The following is a 22356-nucleotide window of genomic DNA, read 5'->3' on the forward strand; positions in this document are numbered from 1 at the left end:
TTATTTATCCATTTAAAAAAAAATCTTATTGACATTAGAAATGTATTTTTTAATCTGGCCAAGAGGACAGCAGACAGCGCAACAAATATATCAATTGTACCTACATTATAACCAGTTATAAAGATACTTGAACAACAGGTAATTATTGTATATATAAAACCCCTTAGTAAACCATGTCCACCGAAGTCTATTCACCAACATACATAAAGATATTACACATATTACACTCGGAAATATTGGAAATCAGTTTTGGCAGACAAACACTTTTTTGGCACAACGCCGGCAATATTTCAATTATCCGTGTAATTAGCTACGTAATTCCTAAATGCGTGTAGATTAAAGGAAATTATTTTACCTGGATATGATTGTCTCTGATGAGCCTAAGGTACAAAACGTGCGGCCGATGACGATAAGGTTTTTCTAGCTCCTCGAGAAATAAAATTGTCCAAACAACAATTCTGGGTCCATTTTAAAATTTTCGCGCTGTGGGGCTAGCGAACAGGAAAACACGCAAGTAAGGGCGGAGTTGAAGGCTAGGAGGCTGTCCACAACCCATCTGTTATGTTGGATACTCATTGTTTGTTCAATAAAGTTTCTATGGAGAAAAAAAGGGGGCTGTCCAAGCCGCTCACTTCCTGACTCATAAGGACACTACCTTGTGACGTAGGTAGGTAGTGTCCTTATGAGCATCCTTCCCCTGAATTCGGACACAGCCAAAGACTTCTGCCTGGTTCCCAATGCTGTGCTAGCAGCAGTTGAATTGTCTTGGCTGTGACAGCAACAAGTCTGTGCTAGACAGACCTGTTGCTGTCCACATGTTTTTCATATTGTTTTTATTTTAATCTAAAAGTTTACTGTAGTAATTTCTTTTGCTGCTTCTTATAATTATTATCAGTTTATTCTTATACTTCTTGTAGGTTTGTTCAGCTTCTATTGTTCTTTTCTTTAAAACATCTTGAATATAGATGTTCAACACGTTCTGCTTCATTTATTGACGCGCCGGGTACCCCCCTCGCATCGAGAATTGACGTGCAGGGTCCTCTTAGGCTGCGTTCACACTGCAGGTCTTAATGCTCCCATTTTTTGATCAAATACGATTTTTTTGTCTGACAGCAAACGCGCTCTAGTGTGAACGCTCAAAGCGCCCGCATGCTCAAAAGAAGACGTCACACACAACGCGCTCTGTTTAGACCCAGACCAAACAGTATTGCTTGACTGATGGCCGTTAATATAGAGACTTGTTTCGGACTTTACATTTCCTAATTTTGCTTTAAGTTAAAAAGCTATTTTGTTATTTACATTTGGCCTAATAATGATCCTTATTGCTTCAAAGGATAGTTGCAGATTTCTGTCAGAATCTGCAGATTATACAGTACAAATAAAATGTTCACGTTCCTCCAACGTTGTCTTCCCAACAGTTTCACTGGATGGACAGGAAGCGTTCGCGATGTCTTCTCCGGCGCCAATTATCAGCGCCGGAGAAGACATGCAAACTTAACAGCAACTGAAGAGACAGAACATAGGGACCTGAAACGTGGGACAAAAAGGCACAGTAGACACAACATGGACATAACAACGCCACAGGGAAAAGAGTAAAACAAAACACAGAACCTCTTAGAAAATAAAATAGGAAACATAATGAAACGTAGACATGACTACATGAACTTGACAACATAACAGACATGAAACACATAAAGGGCAAGGGAGACTTAACAGGGGTTGGAAGACGCAAGGGGAATCTAATAACAAATGAACTAGAAAACCTAATGAGCTTAAACATATACTATAAACATCAAAATAAACTAAAACTCAAAGCGCTGGGTCATAAGACCCAGGATCGTGACAATTACTTGTATTTGCTTAATTGTTTACTAAATGTTTGAGGTGTGAAATAAACCGCAATGGAGCAAAATATGGGTGTGTGTGGTTGGAGGATGTGTTTGTGCGCATGTAACCCTGGTTAACATAGTTGTCAATAAACAAAAGCCTGTTAGTAAAAACAGTCATAAGAAACATATTACAGGTGATAAATAGTCAATAAATAGAACATAATGGTAAGAAAATTCATTAAAAACATCAGCAATGATATAATTCATGGTATAGGATTTCATTTGTGTTTAAAAACATGTTAAAAGGTTAAAAAACTTGCTAATTCATGGTGTTTCATGTTAATTAAGGTAAAATGGCTAAAATATGTGTTCAGACTCTTATTGTGAAAGGGTACGCTGTAGGGTGACTCCTGTGATCAGCCGCACCCAATCGGGTTGTTCCTTTTTTTTTTGAAGCTGGAGAGGGAGAAATGCAGACAGTCCTTGTGGAGCTGCTGCCTAAACGAGTGAAAAAAATATAAAAAAAAACAAGCCAGAAGTCTACATAAATCCATTTTTGTACTCTGGAGAATATATTTTTGTTTTTCCGACCTGTCTTTGCCTTGGTGACGTTGTGAACGTAACCGAACGGGACTTGGTGAGTTCAGAAATTGTATTTTATTTCATGCAAGAAATGTTTTGTTGTATTATATTGCTCATTTCATGCAAATGGAAAGTCAAGGTAGCAGATTTATGTTGTTTTATGTTAAAAAAACGGTGGATTGGTGCTTAACTGACACACAGGCTGCAGTTCAAAGGCCTTTGACGGTGTTTCAGCGCGCCATATTGGCGTCACCTCATTTAAGACTGAATAAGCTGGGAAAAACGGACTTTTACTGTTATTTAAGGGCTACCCGTGTGTTATTTTCAAATGTTTATGCATATTGCTTTGTTGTTATGGTAGGCCATTAAGGTTTGGATCGGGAAATGCCGAGCTAGAATCGGAGTTTGATCCGCTGAGCGAGAAACAAGATGGCGAGCCACCCAGAGACCCATTGAACTGTACCGAGCAGGAAAAAGGAAAACCGCCCCCTGCTGGACGTTGAACTCTTTCACTAAAAAACTGGTAGGATTAATCCATACACCTCTGCAAAAGAACAGTGGACTTTCAAAGCACTGGATAATCATTCAGAGCAATTCCAGGATTTATAGTTAAAGGACACAGAGACAATTTTCTTTTGTTTATTTGTTTAAGGGATTTGTTCAGCCTTTTGCTGAATTGTTTTCAGCTTTACATGTTTTTGTAATTTATTTTGGACAACCAATTTTAATGCTGTAATGGTGTTATTGGAGATGTAAATAATTTTGTTGGGTTAAAACAAAATAAGGAATGGTTGAAATTTAAAGGTTGAACTTAGACCAAGATTAAATTAAATCTTGGGCTAAAAGAACTAAACTTGATTTAAAATAACACAGTGTTAATGACAATAGATCAAAAGATAAACTTGAACTTAGAACTTGGAATAAATAAAACAATAGCCTAGCCAAAAAAAAGGGTTTTGAAATAAATAGGATAAATTAACAGAAATTACTGAACTAAAAAGGGGAAAGAAAATATCTTGTCTTCCTTAAATGTGAATTTGAATGTTTTATGTAATGTGTCTATAACTGTCTTTTCTCTGTCTTTTTCAAAATAACAAGCCGGCAATTTAAACGTATTTTCTGGTCTGTGGTCTTTATCACACACTACACTCATTACTACTCTAGTAGTCGAACCTAACTGGTCCTAGCATACTGTAACGACTCCAGAAGTGTTACAGAAGTGGCGAGCCAGCCAGGAGTAGTAATTGATTCCTCAAGGTTGTTTTCCTGACCCAGACCTCAAAAATAGGCCAAGTCCGGCAAAATGGAAATAGTTGACAGAGAGAATGTTAAAATCCCAAACTCAGTTATTGTTAGTGGGATTACAGGCACAGACGCTGATGAAGCTTTAAAAGACTTTTTAAACAGATATGGTCGAACAGCAAGAACCCTTAAGATAGATGATCCCAAGTCTTCTTACCACAAAAATGTTATTGTGGAGTATGAGAGTGGAGCTGCTCTGTCAACACTTGAACCCTTACTACCTTACACACTTGAATGTCCAAATGAAGTCACTTATCAGATACGAGCCCTGTCACCTGACTACATCGCAGCTGTTACCAACGTCGCCACCAACAGTTTTTTCAATGAGCTGCAAAGCATTGCTAAACTTAGTGGCAAATCTTTTGAAGCTGTTCTACATGAACACCTTTCCCAATGTGCTCAATCAGTCAGACACAGCACAGAAGCTCCTACCCCAGACGCACAAAGTGAACCAACAACCCAGGTACAAGCAAGTGATCAACCAATCCAGAGTGAAACTCCAGAACCAATCAAAGCTAACGAACGCATCAGCGATTCTGAGTCAGTCAACCAGACACAACCAGATCTACAAATTACCATTCCACAGAGCTTTATAACACACCCTGAGGTGCAAAAGGTTGTAGTAGAACACATTGTGCGAAGTGAAGCTCTTGTCTCACCAGTGAACGCCTCCTTCCGCCTCAGAAATTTTTCAGGCAAACTGCCCTGTCCTAGTCATGAGGTGGACTTTGATACATGGCGCCACAGTGTAGAGCTCCTACTTCAAGATCCCAATCTGTCTGACTTGCAACGCTCGCGGAAAATCTTAGACAGTCTTGTACCGCCTGCTGCCAACGTGGTGAAACCTCTGGGCCCTGAAGCTTTGCCTTCAGCTTATCTTGAACTACTCCATTCAGCTTTTGGCACTGTGGAGGATGGCGATGAGCTTTTCGCCAAATTTCTCAACACATTGCAAGATGCAGGTGAAAAGCCTTCACACTACCTCCATCGCTTGCAAACAGCTCTCTCAGAAGCTCTGAAAAGAGGTGGTGTCTTAGCTGGTGAAGCAGACCGACACCTTCTGCGTCAATTCTGTCGGGGGTGTTGGGATAATGCCTTGTTAACAGATCTTCAGCTCGAAAGGAAAAAAGACAAACCCCCCTCATTCACCGAGCTGCTGCTACAGTTGAGAGTGGAAGAGGACAAGCATATTGCAAAAGAAAGCCGAATGAAAAAACATTTTGCTGCCACCAGACCAAAAGTAGCCTCTCACTCTATTGCTGCAAATGCTGACATTCCTGCGCTCAACATGCAAAATGATCTCACTGAAATGCGAACACAAATAACTGCGCTGCAGAGTGAACTGACAAGATTGAAACCCCAGAGAGTAGACCCACCAGTAGATGCTCAAAAAGATCTGGTCACAGAACTAAAGACACAAATCAGTCAGCTTCAAAGCCATCTTGCAACATTAACCCCGAACCCTCCTAGGAAAAAGTCCAACCCTTCAAAAGCTAATGCCAAGACCAACTCTAAAGTATCAGAACGAACCTCCTTGACATCCCAAGCTGCGAAGAGTAGGCCCAAGCCTGGATACTGCTTCCAGTGTGGCGAAGACGGCCATATTGCCTCTGTGTGCCCAAATGACCCAAACCCGTCTTTAGTCACTGACAAAAGGAAACAGTTGAAAGAAAAACAGTTACAGTGGGATAGACAAAACAAGCAAACACAGCCTTTAAACTAAAGGGAGCCCTCATTGCGGGACAAATGGGTGCTACGGATAAAACCAGTCCCACCGAACCTTCAGATAAGCCCAAAAAACGATTCTCAAACAGTAAATCAGCCAATGTGAAACTACCCAAAGGTCTAGTTGGAGCTAAATACACGGCTCAAGTAAAAATCAATGATCAAGCTTGCAACTGCCTTCTTGATACCGGATCGCAAGTGACCACAGTGTCCCGGTCGTTCTACGAAAAGAATCTTGCAGACCGTGAAATCCATCCATTACAGGACCTGCTAGAAGTCGAAGCTGCAAATGGTCAGAATGTCCCATATTCAGGCTATATTTGTGTCGACATTACCTTTCCAAAGAGCTGTTTTGGTACTGAACTTACCGTGTCTTCTCTTGCATTAATTGTTCCAGACACACGCTCTAGTGTTCAGTCTTCTCTCTTAATTGGCACTAACACTCTTGACCTTGTCTTTGAAAGCCTCTCCCTGGCTGATACAAACCTCAGTATCCTGCCCTATGGTTATAGAGTAGTGCTGAGCGTGTTACAACAAAGACACAAGCAAAAAGAGGACGACAGCCTTGGTCTTGTCACTCTGTCAGGGAAAGAGCCTGAAGTCATTCCTGCAGGCCAAAGTCGAGTCTTAGAGGGTTTAGTCCACGCAAAAACTGAACACTCAGGCAGGTGGGTAGTGGTCGAGACCCCCTCTACATCGTCCTTGCCAGGTGGTGTCTTGGTCACCAACTGTCTACTTACCCTTGCTGAGAAACCCTCACAAAAGCTTCCAGTGGTCCTGCGAAATGAAAGTAAGCATGACATAGTTATCCCTGCGAAAAGTGTCATTGCTGAAATGCATGCTATTCAAGAGATCATACCGAACAGTCAGATCACAGAGCAGTCTAAACAGACTCCCAGCTCAAACCCTGCTGAGCTTAATCTTAACTTTGCTGATTCTCCAGTCCCTGCTGAATGGAAAGAACGAATCATACAAAAGTTAAGTGCTATGTCGGAGGTTTTCGCACTACACGATACAGACTTTGGTTGCACTAACAAAGTAAAGCACCAAATCAAACTGAGCGATGAAACCCCCTTTAAACACAGACCTCGCCCCGTACGACCACAAGATCTTGACGCTGTACGGAGGCATTTGCAGGAGCTAAGCGATGCAGGTGTCATTCGCGAATCCGAGTCGCCATTTTCCTCACCGATAGTGGTGGTAAGGAAGAAAAATGGAGACGTAAGACTTTGTGTAGATTACCGCAAGTTGAATCTGAACACCATCAAAGACGCCTACGCACTTTCTAATTTGGAAGAAGCGTTCTCCGCCTTGACAGGATCGAAGTGGTTCTCGGTCCTTGACCTCAAAAGCGGGTACTACCAGATCGAGGTCGATGAGGCAGATAAGCACAAAACAGCCTTCGTATGTCCGATGGGGTTCTTCGAGTTCAACCGGATGCCCCAAGGCATAACAAACGCTCCCAGCACATTTCAAAGGCTGATGGAGAAATGTATGGGCGACATCAACCTTAAGGAAGTCCTGGTCTATCTAGACGACCTTATAGTTTACTCCGAGACCCTCGAACAACACGAGACCCGCCTTCTCCACGTGCTTAATCGTCTCAAAGAATACGGTCTGAAGCTATCGCCTGAAAAATGTATGTTTTTTCAGACGTCAGTTCGGTACTTAGGGCACATTGTCTCCCAAAACGGTGTAGAAACAGACCCCGAAAAAGTAGCAGCGTTAAAAACATGGCCAAGTCCCAAGAACTTGAAAGAACTCCGCTCCTTCTTAGGGTTTGCGGGGTATTACAGGCGGTTTATTAAGGACTTTTCTAAGATCGTAAAACCCCTTACCAACCTAACTGCCGGATACCCCCCACTGCAGAAAAGCAATGGCTCTAAGTCCAACCATGTCCAATACTTTCAGCCAAAAGCTCCTTTCGGGGAGAGATGGACAGAGAGTTGTCAGAAAGCGTTTGAGACGATTATAGACAAACTGACTTCTGCCCCAATTTTAGGCTTTGCCAACCCCAAGTTGCCTTATGTATTGCATACAGATGCAAGCACAACTGGGTTAGGGGCAGCTCTTTATCAAGAGCAGGAGGGAGAGTTGCGAGTAATTGCATACGCAAGTAGAGGACTATCGAAAAGCGAAAGCCGTTATCCTGCTCATAAGCTTGAGTTTCTTGCCCTCAAATGGGCTGTAACGGAAAAGTTTTGCGATTACTTGTATGGCAGTCCTTTCACAGTAATAACTGACAGTAACCCTCTAACTTACATTTTGACCACCGCTAAGTTAGACGCGACGAGCTACCGCTGGTTGTCCGCCCTGTCCTCTTTCGAGTTCCAGCTTAGGTACAGAGCAGGCAAACAAAACATGGACGCAGATGGCCTGTCTCGTCGTCCGCATCTCGAGCCATTAAATGACCTTGTCTCCCTGAAGGAACAGGAGCGGATCCGTCAGTTTGTGCAACACCACTTGCCTGGCACCGATCCTTTCACTCATGTTCCCACTCAAGCTGTCAGTGCAATCTGTGAGAAACATCTAGTCCTCCAGTCTCTTGACACAGACCATGCTCTCGCCTGCCCACTCGTGACATCTCTGTCTACGTCCGTTGATGCTGTTCCCGACAGTTTCGACCAGTGTGATGCTTTTCCTGTCATTCCAAGCTTGTCAGAAGAAGAGTTAAGACAAAGTCAAAGAAACGATCCTGCTATCAGTGAAATCATACACCAGCTTGAAACAGGTGAAACATCTCCTCCTACTGTACGCAACGAGATCCCACAACTTAGCATCCTTCTGCGTGAGCTAAACAAACTTGAGTTGCAGAATGGGATTTTGTACAGAAAAAGGCAAGTAGATGAAGAGGCCCAGTACCAGCTGGTTCTTCCTGAAAGTCTAAGACCTATGGTGTTCAAAAGCCTTCATGATGACATGGGTCATTTTGGTCTTGACCGGACCCTTGATTTAGCCAGAACCAGATTTTTCTGGCCAAAAATGGCCTCAGACATAGAGCAAAAGATCAAAAGCTGCAGCAGGTGTGTTTGCAGAAAGACCCTGCCAGAGAGGGCGGCGCCCCTAGTAAACATTCAAGTCACCAGACCTCTAGAGTTGGTGTGTATTGATTTCTTGACAATTGAACCAGATCGCAGCAACACTAAAGATGTCTTAGTTATTACAGATTTCTTTACGAAGTATGCTGTAGCAATGACTACTCCCAACCAAAAGGCTAGAACTGTAGCCAAGGCCCTGTGGGAAAACTTTATAATCCACTACGGTTTTCCCGAGAAGTTGCATAGCGATCAGGGAGCAGACTTCGAGTCAAAAACTATCAAAGAGTTATGCGACCTAGCTGGGATTCAAAAAGTCAGAACTTCACCCTACCATCCCAGGGGAAACCCTGTGGAGAGGTTTAATAGAACCCTGCTAAACATGTTGGGTACACTCAAAGATGAAGACAAGAAACATTGGCGTGACTTTGTTAAGCCACTCGTTCACGCGTATAACTGCACCAAACATGAAAGTACAGGGTTTACGCCGTACGAGTTAATGTTTGGCAGGCAGCCTAGGTTACCCATTGATCTTGCCTTCAATGTCCCCCTGAACCATCGCCAGCAGCAATCTCACTCACAGTATGTTAAAGCCCTCAAATCTCACCTTCAGGAGAGCTACCAACTGGCTACCAAAAATGTTAGCAAAGTTGCTGAACGTAACAAAGCTAGATATGACAAACATGTAACTGAATCTGTCCTAGGTGTTGGAGATCGCGTGCTTGTAAGGAATGTTCGGATTAGGGGAAAACACAAATTGGCCGATAAGTGGGAGTCCATCGTCCACGTGGTTGTAAGTCAAAAAGACAACCTCCCAGTATACACAGTCAAACCCGAGCATCACCATGGTCCCACTAGAACTCTCCACAGAGACCTTTTGTTACCTTGTGGGTTTTTGCCAACTGCCCCTGAAAATCCTCCAGCAGTCCAAGTAAAGCCTCATCGGCCAAGCACACGTCAACACCCAACAACTGATCCTGATGAACCTGAACTTGAATACCACTCTGAGGAGGATAACTACCCTCTGTATTACCCTCCACCTCCTCCCAAGGAGATCTCAAGGTCGATTGAGGAATACAAAGTAGTCTTTCCTCCCAAGGCTAAGTCAAACTATGCTAATGAGCAACCCAAATCAGACAATTCTCAAGTCTCAGAACATGTGACAGTGCCTGATATTGCTCAAGAGCACATGGACATGACGGAAACTGTACACTTACCTGATTGTGGAAACCTACCGGATATGGAAAACTTACCTGAAAATGACAAAATACCTGAAATGGAGAAACCACCTGAAATGGAAAACGTGCCTGAACCTGCAAAGGAAACAGCTCAAATGACTCAACAAAATGAAATGGACGATGCATCGGATTCAGCGAAAACTAATGATGAGGAAGCAACTCAAACTCAGGTGAATGGAACTGAACCTGTAAACAATGAAACTGAAAGAAATGACCCTGAAGGAGAGCAATTGGTCAGAAGATCATCCCGAGAGAGAACAAAGCCCAAGCACTTAACATACCCTCAATTAGGCAACCCTCTTGTTGGCATAGTTCAATCTTTGTTCCAAAGCTTAAGTGAAGCTGTGACAGGCTCTATTGAAATCCATGATATCCAGGTAGTCTGATCTATGCATTATGCAAAGGGGCTTGCATACATTTAAGAGGGGAGGGTGTAACCCTGGTTAACATAGTTGTCAATAAACAAAAGCCTGTTAGTAAAAACAGTCATAAGAAACATATTACAGGTGATAAATAGTCAATAAATAGAACATAATGGTAAGAAAATTCATTAAAAACATCAGCAATGATATAATTCATGGTATAGGATTTCATTTGTGTTTAAAAACATGTTAAAAGGTTAAAAAACTTGCTAATTCATGGTGTTTCATGTTAATTAAGGTAAAATGGCTAAAATATGTGTTCAGACTCTTATTGTGAAAGGGTACGCTGCAGCGTGACTCCTGTGATCAGCCGCACCCAATCGGGTTGTTCCTTCTTTTTGAAGCTGGAGAGGGAGAAATGCAGACAGTCCTTGTGGAGCTGCTGCCTAAACGAGTGAAAAAAATATTAAAAAAAAACAAGCCAGAAGTCTACATAAATCCATTTTTGTACTCTGGAGAATATATTTTTGTTTTTCCGACCTGTCTTTGCCTTGGTGACGTTGTGAACGTAACCGAACGGGACTTGGTGAGTTCAGAAATTGTATTTTATTTCATGCAAGAAATGTTTTGTTGTATTATATTGCTCATTTCATGCAAATGGAAAGTCAAGGTAGCAGATTTATGTTGTTTTATGTTAAAAAACGGTGGATTGGTGCTTAACTGACACACAGGCTGCAGTTCAAAGGCCTTTGACGGTGTTTCAGCGCGCCATATTGGCGTCACCTCATTTAAGACTGAATAAGCTGGGAAAAACGGACTTTTACTATTATTTAAGGGCTACCCGTGTGTTATTTTCAAATGTTTATGCATATTGCTTTGTTGTTATGGTAGGCCATTAAGGTTTGGATCGGGAAATGCCGAGCTAGAATCGGAGTTTGATCCGCTGAGCGAGAAACAAGATGGCGAGCCACCCAGAGACCCATTGAACTGTACCGAGCAGGAAAAAGGAAAACCGCCCCCTGCTGGACGTTGAACTCTTTCACTAAAATAACTGGTAGGATTAATCCATACACCTCTGCAAAAGAACAGTGGACTTTCAAAGCACTGGATAACCACTCAGAGCAATTCCAGGATTAATAGTTAAAGGACACAGAGACAATTTTCTTTTGTTTATTTGTTTAAGGGATTTGTTCAGCCTTTTGCTGAATTGTTTTCAGTTTTACATGTTTTTGTAATTTATTTTGGACAACCAATTTTAATGCTGTAATGGTGTTATTGGAGATGTAAATAATTTTGTTGGGTTAAAACAAAATAAGGAATGGTTGAAATTTAAAGGTTGAACTTAGACCAAGATTAAATTAAATCTTGGGCTAAAAGAACTAAACTTGATTTAAAATAACACAGTGTTAATGACAATAGATCAAAAGATAAACTTGAACTTAGAACTTGGAATAAATAAAACAATAGCCTAGGTTGAAATTAACATCCCTTTAAAGCCAAAAAAAAGGGTTTTGAAATAAATAGGATAAATTAACAGAAATTACTGAACTAAAAAGGGGAAGGAAAATATCTTGTCTTCCTTAAATGTGAATTTGAATGTTTTATGTAATGTGTCTATAACTGTCTTTTCTCTGTCTTTTTCAAAATAACAAGCCGGCAATTTAAACGTATTTTCTGGTCTGTGGTCTTTATCACACACTACACTCATTACTACTCTAGTAGTCGAACCTAACTGGTCCTAGCATACTGTAACGACTCCAGAAGTGTTACACGCACAAGGGGGGCGGGCAAATTTTTCTTGTAAAACAAAGGGGACCCAGCAAAAAAAGTTTGGGAACCACTGGTTTAAACGATGTTAGCACAGAAATATTAGCTTCTGTCATGACTGATGAAGTTACTAGTTAATAAAGTTTCCAGTAAAGTGATTAATCGCAGCCACAGATTGACAGTAAATATCCAGATTTTCTTTAGTGCATTTGTAATAAATATGTGCAAGTTTCAGTGCTTCGTTTAACTGTATGATACTTATACTGACCCAGGGTCAGTGTAAATACAATCCTAGCTGTGTGAACAAAGCCTGGCTCTTTTAATCCTGCATGACAAACCTCAGGATGCAGGTTCTTATTACTCTTTCCTGCTGGCACACCTGTCACACCTGAGAGTCAGCTAGAAACTTACAGTGATGTGGACATCATGCAAAAACTGCCAGACTCTGTAATACTGTAAATGATCAGTGACTCAGGTTAACACTAAACTTTAAACAGTCCCTCTGTGTCTCTGTGTGTGCTGAACATCTAGGATTGAGTCAGGCTGCATCAGCTGAATCTGTTATTTGTAAATATCAATATTTTTTATTCAGGTGTGGGGAAAATATGTAAGACTGCAGTGAAGCGATGTACCAGATTAATCCCTGGCCAAAGGTATCGTACTTAAATCAGACTACTGATCCAGCCACATCAGCCTTTTGTGAGGTCTGTTTAATGTAGACTTAAAATGAACTGCAGGTTCCTGAGAGGTGGACTGTGAGCACAGAAACACATGTTCATACATACAGCTGCAGCAAGCTTACATTAATTTTAAATAGATTTGTTACTCTGATGTCTGTCTCTCTGTTAGTCCTCTGACAGACTGGTACCTGTCCAGGTGTGCTCTACCTGTGACTACTGGGACAGGCTCTGGCTCCTGTAATAGAAACTTTCTGTTATTCTCATTTAAAGTATTTAAGTGCTTATGCATATGCTTAGTTGTGACACTCTTATAGACTGTTCAGTGAAAGTTTCTAAAACTTGGATGTTTGTTTACAGTCTGATGATGCGACATCATGCTCTGCATCTTCAAAGTTTGTCTCTTGATCATCATTCATACACAGTTATGTAAAGTATGCTCATATGTAGTAGAGCAGGGCAATATGGCCCAAAATATTTATCACGATATATATTTGAAAATTTGCGATAACGATATAACTGACAATATAAATGACACTCGACAAAATACTTTACAACTCCACAACATTATTAGTGCAAATAACCCCATCAATGTATTTTCACTTAAACAAGCAGCTGTTTTTATGTGCATTAAAGTTATATAAAAATGTAACAGTGCAAATGCAAATTCCTCACTGACATTTTAACCAAAAGGCATTTCCAGTGGAAATTGGCCGACATATCCTCAGCATAACCATGTATAATATCCACAAAACTTAAAATGAGGTTAAACACACACAATGCAGTAATATTATGTTGACGCACCGTATCACTGCGAGGCTCCGACTACGGTAGCCGTAATGCTCCAACAGTCCATCAAGCAGTGCGGCTGCATAGCTCAGCAAAGTCATACTAAAACATTTTTGACAGATTTTTGAGCGCCGTGTGCCACCTAAAATCTGTTCGGAATATTTCATTTTTTTATCATTGCTTAACATTATACCGGTATTACCGTGAACGGTATGATATGGCCCAGCCCTAGTATAACTGGGCCAACCTGGTAGTCTTCATTTATGGAGGCTGTTGGAGTCTGAATGTTGGATGTTGTGTATCTCATGTTCTCTGGGCTTTGTTGTCCTCAGTCTCTTTGCAGAATCAGAAAACTGTCACGGTTCTGGGTCAGTTTGATAAAGTATTTTGAGTTGTTATGTTTTGGTGTGTTTTTGCATTATGGATTGTTTTCTTATTCTCTTGTAGTGCTTGTGTTGATGATGATGTTGATGTTGATGATGATGATGATGATGATTAGAGTTCCATGTTTCTGTTTATTCGTGTTTCAGGATTTGTGTCTCATGTTCAGCATTGAGTTTCATGTGTTATATTCTGTCTGCCTCTCAGTGTCAAGTCTGCGTCTTTGTGTGATGGTTTCTTGTTTCCTGTTTTATTGTGAAGGTCTGCGTCTCATGTGAGTGTGTTCAGTTTACCTCCCTTGTCTCGTCTCGTTAATTACTCCCAGCTGTGTCCCCCACTTGTGTGTAATCTCCCCGTGTTTCTCTGAGTGTATTTAAGTTGTGCCTTCTGTTGTTGTAGTTGCTGGTCCGTCTGTGTATCCATCGTATTTCATCCGTGTGTTCTCCCTGCTGTCTGTCATCTCTTACCTCTGCCCATCCCTGTCCTGGTTCGTGTTTTGTAGGTTAGTTGTTCCCAGTTCAGATAGTCTGCAGTCCAGTTTGCTGCTTTTCTATTTTGTATTTTATTTTCAATAAACCACCTTCACACCTTTACAAGTGCCTGTGTTTGGATCCTACTTCATTATCTCCACACGGCTCACTTCACTCGACTTCCAAGTACTGCCATCAAACCCCCTTTCTTTGCTTTGACCCTGACTCCAATATGATTCAGTTCAATATGGCACATGGTATTTATTGTGACCGATACATTCAATTAAAATCACCCAATTCTTTTTTTTATATAGTTTCACGTCACAACAGTTGGTTCTTTCTTTTGCAAGGTAAAGACCTTAAAATGATACAGACAATACTCCAAAAATCAGGCAACACCCACTTGAACAAGCGCTTGGTGATAGTGAAAAGGGTCAGGATGCAGAGGAAGTACATCTGCTGCTGTGTCTTTTTTTTAACACATTACCTGGTCTACAACAGGTTTTGTTCAAAGTTTGAGGGTAAAATTAGTTGTCACAGTGTTAAACTGGCCTCATAGGATACCCCACAGTTACCAAGTTCAGAGTTTCCTCCAGTGACCGTCTTGCTTCTGTGACAACTGAACTCTTAAGGACGTAGTCAGGTGTGCTGCTGATTGGACACCAAAGACAACACTGTCTTTGTTCAGTGGAGATACTTACGTACCTGGGCCCGCCTACTATCCTCGGAAACATAAAATGATTGGCTAGAATCTGAAGTGTATGACATCTCAGGAAAATAAAGCACCGAAATGTGCGCTGCTTTTCGTTCTGGTTACTACCGTTTATGTCAGAACCGGTGCTGGATACCGGTACCCATCCCTAGTGGTGAGATGAGAAAGTCCAACTCTGACAACAAGATCTTACCTACACCTATTGCAGCATAACTAAGGGAGGATTCACGGTCACCTGGTCCAGCCCTAACTATATACTTTATCACAAAGGAAAGTTTAAAGCCTAATCTCGAAAGTAGAGATAGTGTCTGTCTCCAATGCAAACTGGAAGCTGTTTCCTTAGAAGAGGGGCCTGAAAACTGAAGGCTCTGCCTCCTACTCTGCTTTTAAATAATCTAGGAACAACAGGACCTTTTATGTGAGAAGGATTTTAGGTAGTGTTTTGGAAGGTTGGTTTCAAAATGTATTCCACTACAGATTACAGAATATATGTCCCAAAATGTATTTTGTAATGTATTCCATTATGTTACTCAATGACAGTAACGTGTTCTGAATACTTTGGATTACTTAATATATTATCATCCTTTTTACAACTACATCAATGTACTATTGCTGTGTGATTTATTACTGTTACTGAAGGATACTCGCCATACCAATACCAACTAGATTTTTAAATCTTAATATAAATAAAAAAAATGTTTGGGTCAACTTTGCTAGCGAGAGACAGAGAGAGGCGTTGAAAGACTGCTCCAACAGAACTTATTGTTTCAGAGGAAAACACGAACACAGTGTACAGTCGAGTCTTAATAGAGTACTTACAGCTGGGCTCGTCAGGCACTCTTCTTGGCTGCAGTGGTTATTTTTATATTTACATGCTTCCAGCTCCTGTTTCTACTCAGTGACAACTCGTACTTTTCCACTCTCCTTTTTCTCCCTCCCTCGCTCACAGACACATAACGGGTATGGTAGTCCATTCTCCCTGCAGCACGGACTACACTGCCTATGAAGCTACATTCTTCAGAGCTATGCCTGTAGCATTCTGCCTATTAGCTTAGCACAACAACAACAAGGCGCTCTCTCACCCAGGAAACACGCAGAGAGAGAGCGCGTCACCCTGTAACCATGCCGCCTGGGACAACAGAACGTAGCTGTCAAACAAAACCCAAACAGTCCTGACCCGCGAGAATATGAAACAGGGAAGTACCGCCGTGTAATCCATTTATTTCAACAAAGTAACTGTATTCTAAATACCACCTTTTTAAACGGTAACTGTAACTGTAACGGAATACAGTTACTCATATTTTGTATTCTAAATACGTAACGGCGGTACATGTATTCCGTTACTCCCCAACACTGATAGTAGGACATGAAGCATACATCGGACCATCCTTAGAATTCAGGGCAAAGTAGGACGCATTTGTCGCCACATTTTGAGTACTCTTTGAATTCGGACAGCCCTTGTCGCGTCGCTGTGACATCATTGCCTCCAAATATGGCATTGGCGCATCCTTCCCCTGAATTCGGACACGACTAACCCTCAAATTCGCGGAAAAGTAGGACACATTTGTCGCCACTTTTTGAGTACTCTTTGAATTCGGACAGTCCTCGTCACGTCGCTGTGACATCATTGCCTCCAAATATGGCATTTTAAGCATCCTTCCCCCAGTCAGGGGCTGTGTCCGAATTCAGAGTATGCACGCTTGAAGTGCGCATTTTAAGTGCGATGACGTCACCGCCACGCGACGACGGCTGTCCCAATTCGAAGTGTACTTCAAATGCATACTCCAAATGCGCATTTGGTTACCCCAAATATCAAGCGTGGTCCGGTGCATGCTTCGTGGTCCCATATATCCCACAATTCATAGCGCGGCGGTGGGTGTGGATAATTTTGCCGCAAAATACGGCAGACGGGAGCGGCCGAAGAGTGAACTGTCAGAAGTAAGTACTGAATATCATGTCACTTATTTATGTGCGAATGTTTAATAATGAAGAACATGAAAACATTACTGTTGGCCACATGTCAGCAAAGTTATGTGACATTAGAGATGTTTGTACTTTCAGCGTCAGCTTGGTTTTAAAGCCTCTACTTCTAAATATATATATAAATTTAGTCGACCTTAATATTACAGAGAATGTGATGATTTTATGGATAATTAAAGTCAGTCATATATCCACAAACACAACAAGCTGAAAGTCAGTGATGCTGCTCGGTTTGCAGTCTGGAATATTACGGCACAAGCAGGATTCACTGCACTGTTAATGTTAGCTATGTTATATTGCTGCCTCTGTTCGGTGGTGTCAAGCCAAACGGACTTTAACGTGTGTTTGAACGAGCTGACGGTTCACTCGTTAAGCTGAAAGAAAGATGCTTTAATCACAGGAGTCACACATGTGTCCACTGGACCATCTGGAACTCTTCTTGTTTAGCACTCGTAATAACACAAACACTAAATCCTCCTTCTCTTGTGCTGTTTTGTAGCAGTGTATACACCTGAGACTGTCACCTGTCTGTCTGTCCTGCACTCTCTCTCTGTTTCTTTCTCTCTGATTGTGTGATAAAAGTATGGACATGTATTTATAAGTTACACTTGTGTTTGAATCCTGCAGCTTATCACACATTTGATTTCCATGTGTGACGACTGCAAGTGTCCAGAGTGAGGACAGACTGAGGGACCCACTGCTGCACATCATCTGTGAGGCTTTGCACCCCTGATGATCCACCAGGACAAACTCAGCAGTGTGTGAGGAAGAGGAGGAGGAAGAGGCAGCAGCAGCTGACAGATGGAGAGAATAGACAGACTGTTCCCTGGTTGTGAAGGACTGCTAGGAAAGTTTAGAATAACTAATTGTCTGTCCTGAATCAGTCTTATTAGGTAATGTTCAAATAATTTGATCATTCCAGTGTTTTCAGTGTGGGAGAAAGTACTCAGAGCTTTCAAGTTACACACTATGAAAGGCAGCAACAAGTTTAATATTAGAAACCTAAAGTATGTATCAGCAGCAGAATGGAGCTAAAAATAAATGTTTGTTTCAGTTCTATGAAGCTTTGAGTATTTTGGATTAGTAGTACTGCTGTGTTTGTTGCATCATATTGCTGTAATTGTTTATATGCTTTATATATTCTGAGGTAAGTTAATCTATAGTGTTACATCAAATTCTATAAGGATGTTATGTGTTTGTATACTTTCTGCCCAGTTTGACCCATTTAGCAGAAGTCACCCTGTTTAAGGCTCTGATATCTATTCTGTGTGACTTAAAGCAGTTATGACATGGTATGATTTTCTCACCCAATACAGGAATATTTAATATATCAGTCTACTCTTCATTCTATCAGAAACTGTTATCACAGCTCGTATATTTTCTTTTTACACATATATGTGAGCATTGAGCCAAATTTAGTAATGCCAACATATTAAAAGAATAATGTTTGTCTCTTATATATAATACATCTGTATATACACTGTCAGAGATACTTGTCTTTGAGTGAAGATTTCAGGTGATAGGAAATATAAATAACTGCTACTTGCATCTTTGACCCAGAGTTCAAGCTCATATATATATATATATATATATATATATATATATATATATATATATATATATATATATATATGTATATGTGTGTTTGTGTGTGTGTGTGTATGTATATAAATATATATATATATAAAATAATCTGACAATACATATAATATTGTCCATATTATATTAACATTACCACAGTGAGATGACTTTAGTCTCATGAACAACATTAGCTAATTATTATTTACTAACTAATCTTGAAATGACTGTTCAGTACAGAAATGAAGCCCAACTATCATGTTTTACAGTCCCGTGGTCTCAACTAATCAAATCGATGTCATGACAAAAATGAATGACCAACAAAACATTTTTTCTCCTTCATTTCTGTCAAAGAAAGCTGTATGAAACGTTTCTCGCAGTTAGTATCATGGTTGCTAGGCAACCTGAACAGCGCGACGAAGGCTAGACCGTCCCATTTCACAAGCCTCTCACTTCCGCACTTCCCGTACTTGTAGTACGCACCGTACGTAGTATGCGTAGTGTGCGTAGTTCAAGTGTGCATACCCTGAATTGGGACAGCCGAGATAGGCCCTAATTTTGAAATAACACCCCACATGGATTCGTTATGCAGCTGAGTCACGTGACCGCACAGCAACGAATCACAGCAGAGCCCGGGAAAGGGGGCGGAGCAAGGTGTGTGTGTGCAGTAGATGAGGCCAGCATAGAGAGAGCTGCTTTTCATAAAACGGGACTAAAGTAGTAAACCTACAGGAACATATAGCACTACCAACGTTTGGATCGATATCTGCATCGATCTGCACACCCTTGTCTCCTGGATCGTAGCTGAGATCAGCGTGAACCACGTGGGTCTCTGCTCCCTGATCTGTTGCCTGTGTTTAGAAAGACTTCCAGCTTCATCACGGAGTTTCTCTCGGTTTGTGGGCTCATCTAAAGGTAAGCACCGAGCTAACTTTAATGTGGGTTCAGTTTATGTTGAGTTTATCTCTGTTGCGAACAATAGATTGATTGGTATACAGTGGAGTTAGAGAGACTGTAGAGTTTGTGATTCCTTGCAACATTATAATCTAGCGGTTGCTAACTGTGGTCAAGTGTCACAGTCAAGCCAGCCTCACCGCAAATGCTGTTGCGCTATTCTTACGCATATTACGGTTTCGGGTGCCGACAGGTACAAGAGCACATGGCTGCAGCCACTGTGGAGCTCCACAGTAACCGGATACACGTGACCCCCACACTAACCGGAAACACGTGACCTCCACACTAACCGGAAACACGTAACTTCAGTTAAATCGACTTTGACAGCGAAAACTAAATTGCGTTTTTGTTACTCTTGATGCTGCTGAGAAATAAAAATGGTTCTAAGTGGGGTTTTTTTAACACTCCGGGTTTTTTCCAAGAAATTTACACGCCCCTAAATTTTTCGTGGCCAAAAGTGTACAGTGGTCCCTCGCTATCACGCGGCGCACCTTCCGCGACACTCGCTGTTTCGCTGATTTTTATTTTATTTTTTACAGCACATCGTTTTGTGCGTTCTGATTGCTGTAGACCATTGTCAATCAATCTAGTCCAGTGTCTCCTGTACAGGAGCGGTCCCTAATAGGCCCAAGGACCGGTCCCGGTCCGTGAGTCCTTTGGTACCGTTCCGCGAGAGTTGAGGCTCCGGTGTGAAATGCATGGTTGTAGTTGTGTGTCTTATTTTGAAAGAACTATTCACGCGTTACCATAGCGACCAGAGTGCATTAAGAAGCAGAGAGGAGGATGTCACTGTCATTGTTGTTGGCGCACAGCTCAATTCACGTTTATTATTATATTTACAAAATACCACAGTTTCTTTTGTAGTCTTTTGTTGTATTTATCCGCGACACCTTAAAGGTCGGTCCCTGAAAATATTGTCTGACATTAAAGTGGTCCGTGGTGCAAAAAAGGTTGGGGAGCGCTGCTGTACAGTACAGAATGCGTTTAGCTTGACAAATTTACATAAATCTTCGATCGCTAGCAGTGTAACCCTGAAGTGCTGTACTGTATGTTTGTAAGTTTTCTCCCAAACAAACACAACAATGCCGACGATACGTTTTGCACCGCCAAAGGCACCTTTTGGTTTCATTCCATAATACTGGACTATGTTTCTACGAAGGTTTGAACTCTAAGAGTGTTTGAACAAAAGAGAAAAGTGTGAAAATGTTCATGCCTGTCTGAGAAAAGTGTATAAAGCATGTAGTGAGGGGTTTTACAGTCTTAACATCTATAATAATTGTAAAAAATAAAGTTGGCTACTAAAGGGATTTCACCTACCGCGGGTTATTTTTAGAACGTAACTCCTGCGATAAACGAGGGACTGCTATATTATTAATAGTAGAGTCTGGGACATCTAATTGATTAACATCAACATTGATTATTATGTACTGTTATTTTTGTTCAAGGAGAGCAAAAAATATATAAATCTCTCAGCTTGTTTGTTGCCAAAAATGGCCACTTTTTGTGTATGTTCACAAAATGCTATAAAATGTATATTTATCTATATGTATATGTATCTAAATTTTTTACTCTTTATAGCCAGTTAGGTTATATATTACCATTAACTTTTCAGATAAAACGGTGATAAAGTCCTAATGTTTTCGTGAAACTTGCGTTTTTTTCCCCCCATCTGAGCATCGGGGAAAAGGCTGTCTTGCAATTGTTGAGGTCACTAGTGTGTGCCCCATTTCTTCCAGGATCACTCTCTTTATAGGTTTTAGTGGACTCCTATTACTGTGAAGTGGTTTCATGGGACAAAGGCATTGTATTCCAAGATCTGGGAGATTGTAGAAATGAGCAGTAATGCCCTTTATGACCAAATTGTGGTCATAAATATTTTGCACTTTTTAATCAGTTTTGTACTTCTAAATCAGGATTTATTTGTGTAACGAATTTGTGTGTGCGTAAAAAAGATTTGTGTGTGGACTTAGCCAAAAAATACGTGTGAAACTCTGCAAGTTACAAGTACGAATTTTGACCCTTTTGACCCAATGTTATCTGATTGACATAACATTGGCCAATCACAAACTTAACTATCCAATCAGAAAATAGATGGGTTTGGCTAATGGAGGGGTGCTTTATGGAGTGTATACATATATATATAATATGCATATATATACTTTTTGTGTCCCAGCTGAGTAACAGGAGGAGAAGAGTCTGGTGCAGCAGCAGAGGAACAATTTCAGCCGTTTGGACTCAGCTCAGTCACTACAGAGGAAACAATGACTTCAACACAAAAGGTAAGAAAAATATCACAGTTACACTGTTATTGAAATTGTGTGCACAGCTGGTTGGTTTTTAAAAACCCGTTAACAGCAGCTTTATCTTTTCCATCCTGGGCTCCTCTATACATACACAATTTACATTCACAAACAAAGAACTCAGAGGTTATAAGAAAATACAAAGATCATTTTTATCAGCACACATTGAAACAACAATATCATCAGTTGAAGTCACAATTTTTTATGAGTAAAAGATTTTCTCAGCTGATCAATATTTCTTCAATATGTATTTTTCATTACAACTCTCATTGTAGCACATCATTGAAATGTGATAATTTCACCAGAAGGTGGTGGTAACACACCTACAATGTGTTTGTGGACATGTTTGATTCCACTAGTGGAGGGAGTTTCAGTTTGTTCCACGACTGCATTTCACTCACTGCCTCTGTTTGTATCTCTGTCACTGCAGGACCAACATGGAGCGAGAAGTCAGCGCTCTCAGGAGGCCGACAAACCTCACAGAAGAAAGGGAGAGAAAACATACAGCTGTGATGAGTGTGGGAAGTCGTTTGTCCAGGCTGGAGACTTAAAAACACACCAACTCATCCACAGTGGAGTTAAACCTTACAGCTGTGACTTGTGTGGAAAGTCTTTTACCCAGGCTGGAGGCTTACAAACACACCAACTCATCCACAGTGGATTTAAACCTTACAG

This window comes from Pelmatolapia mariae, linkage group LG3_W (assembly GCF_036321145.2).
Source record: "Pelmatolapia mariae isolate MD_Pm_ZW linkage group LG3_W, Pm_UMD_F_2, whole genome shotgun sequence".
In the NCBI taxonomy this organism is placed as follows: Eukaryota; Metazoa; Chordata; class Actinopteri; order Cichliformes; family Cichlidae; genus Pelmatolapia; species Pelmatolapia mariae.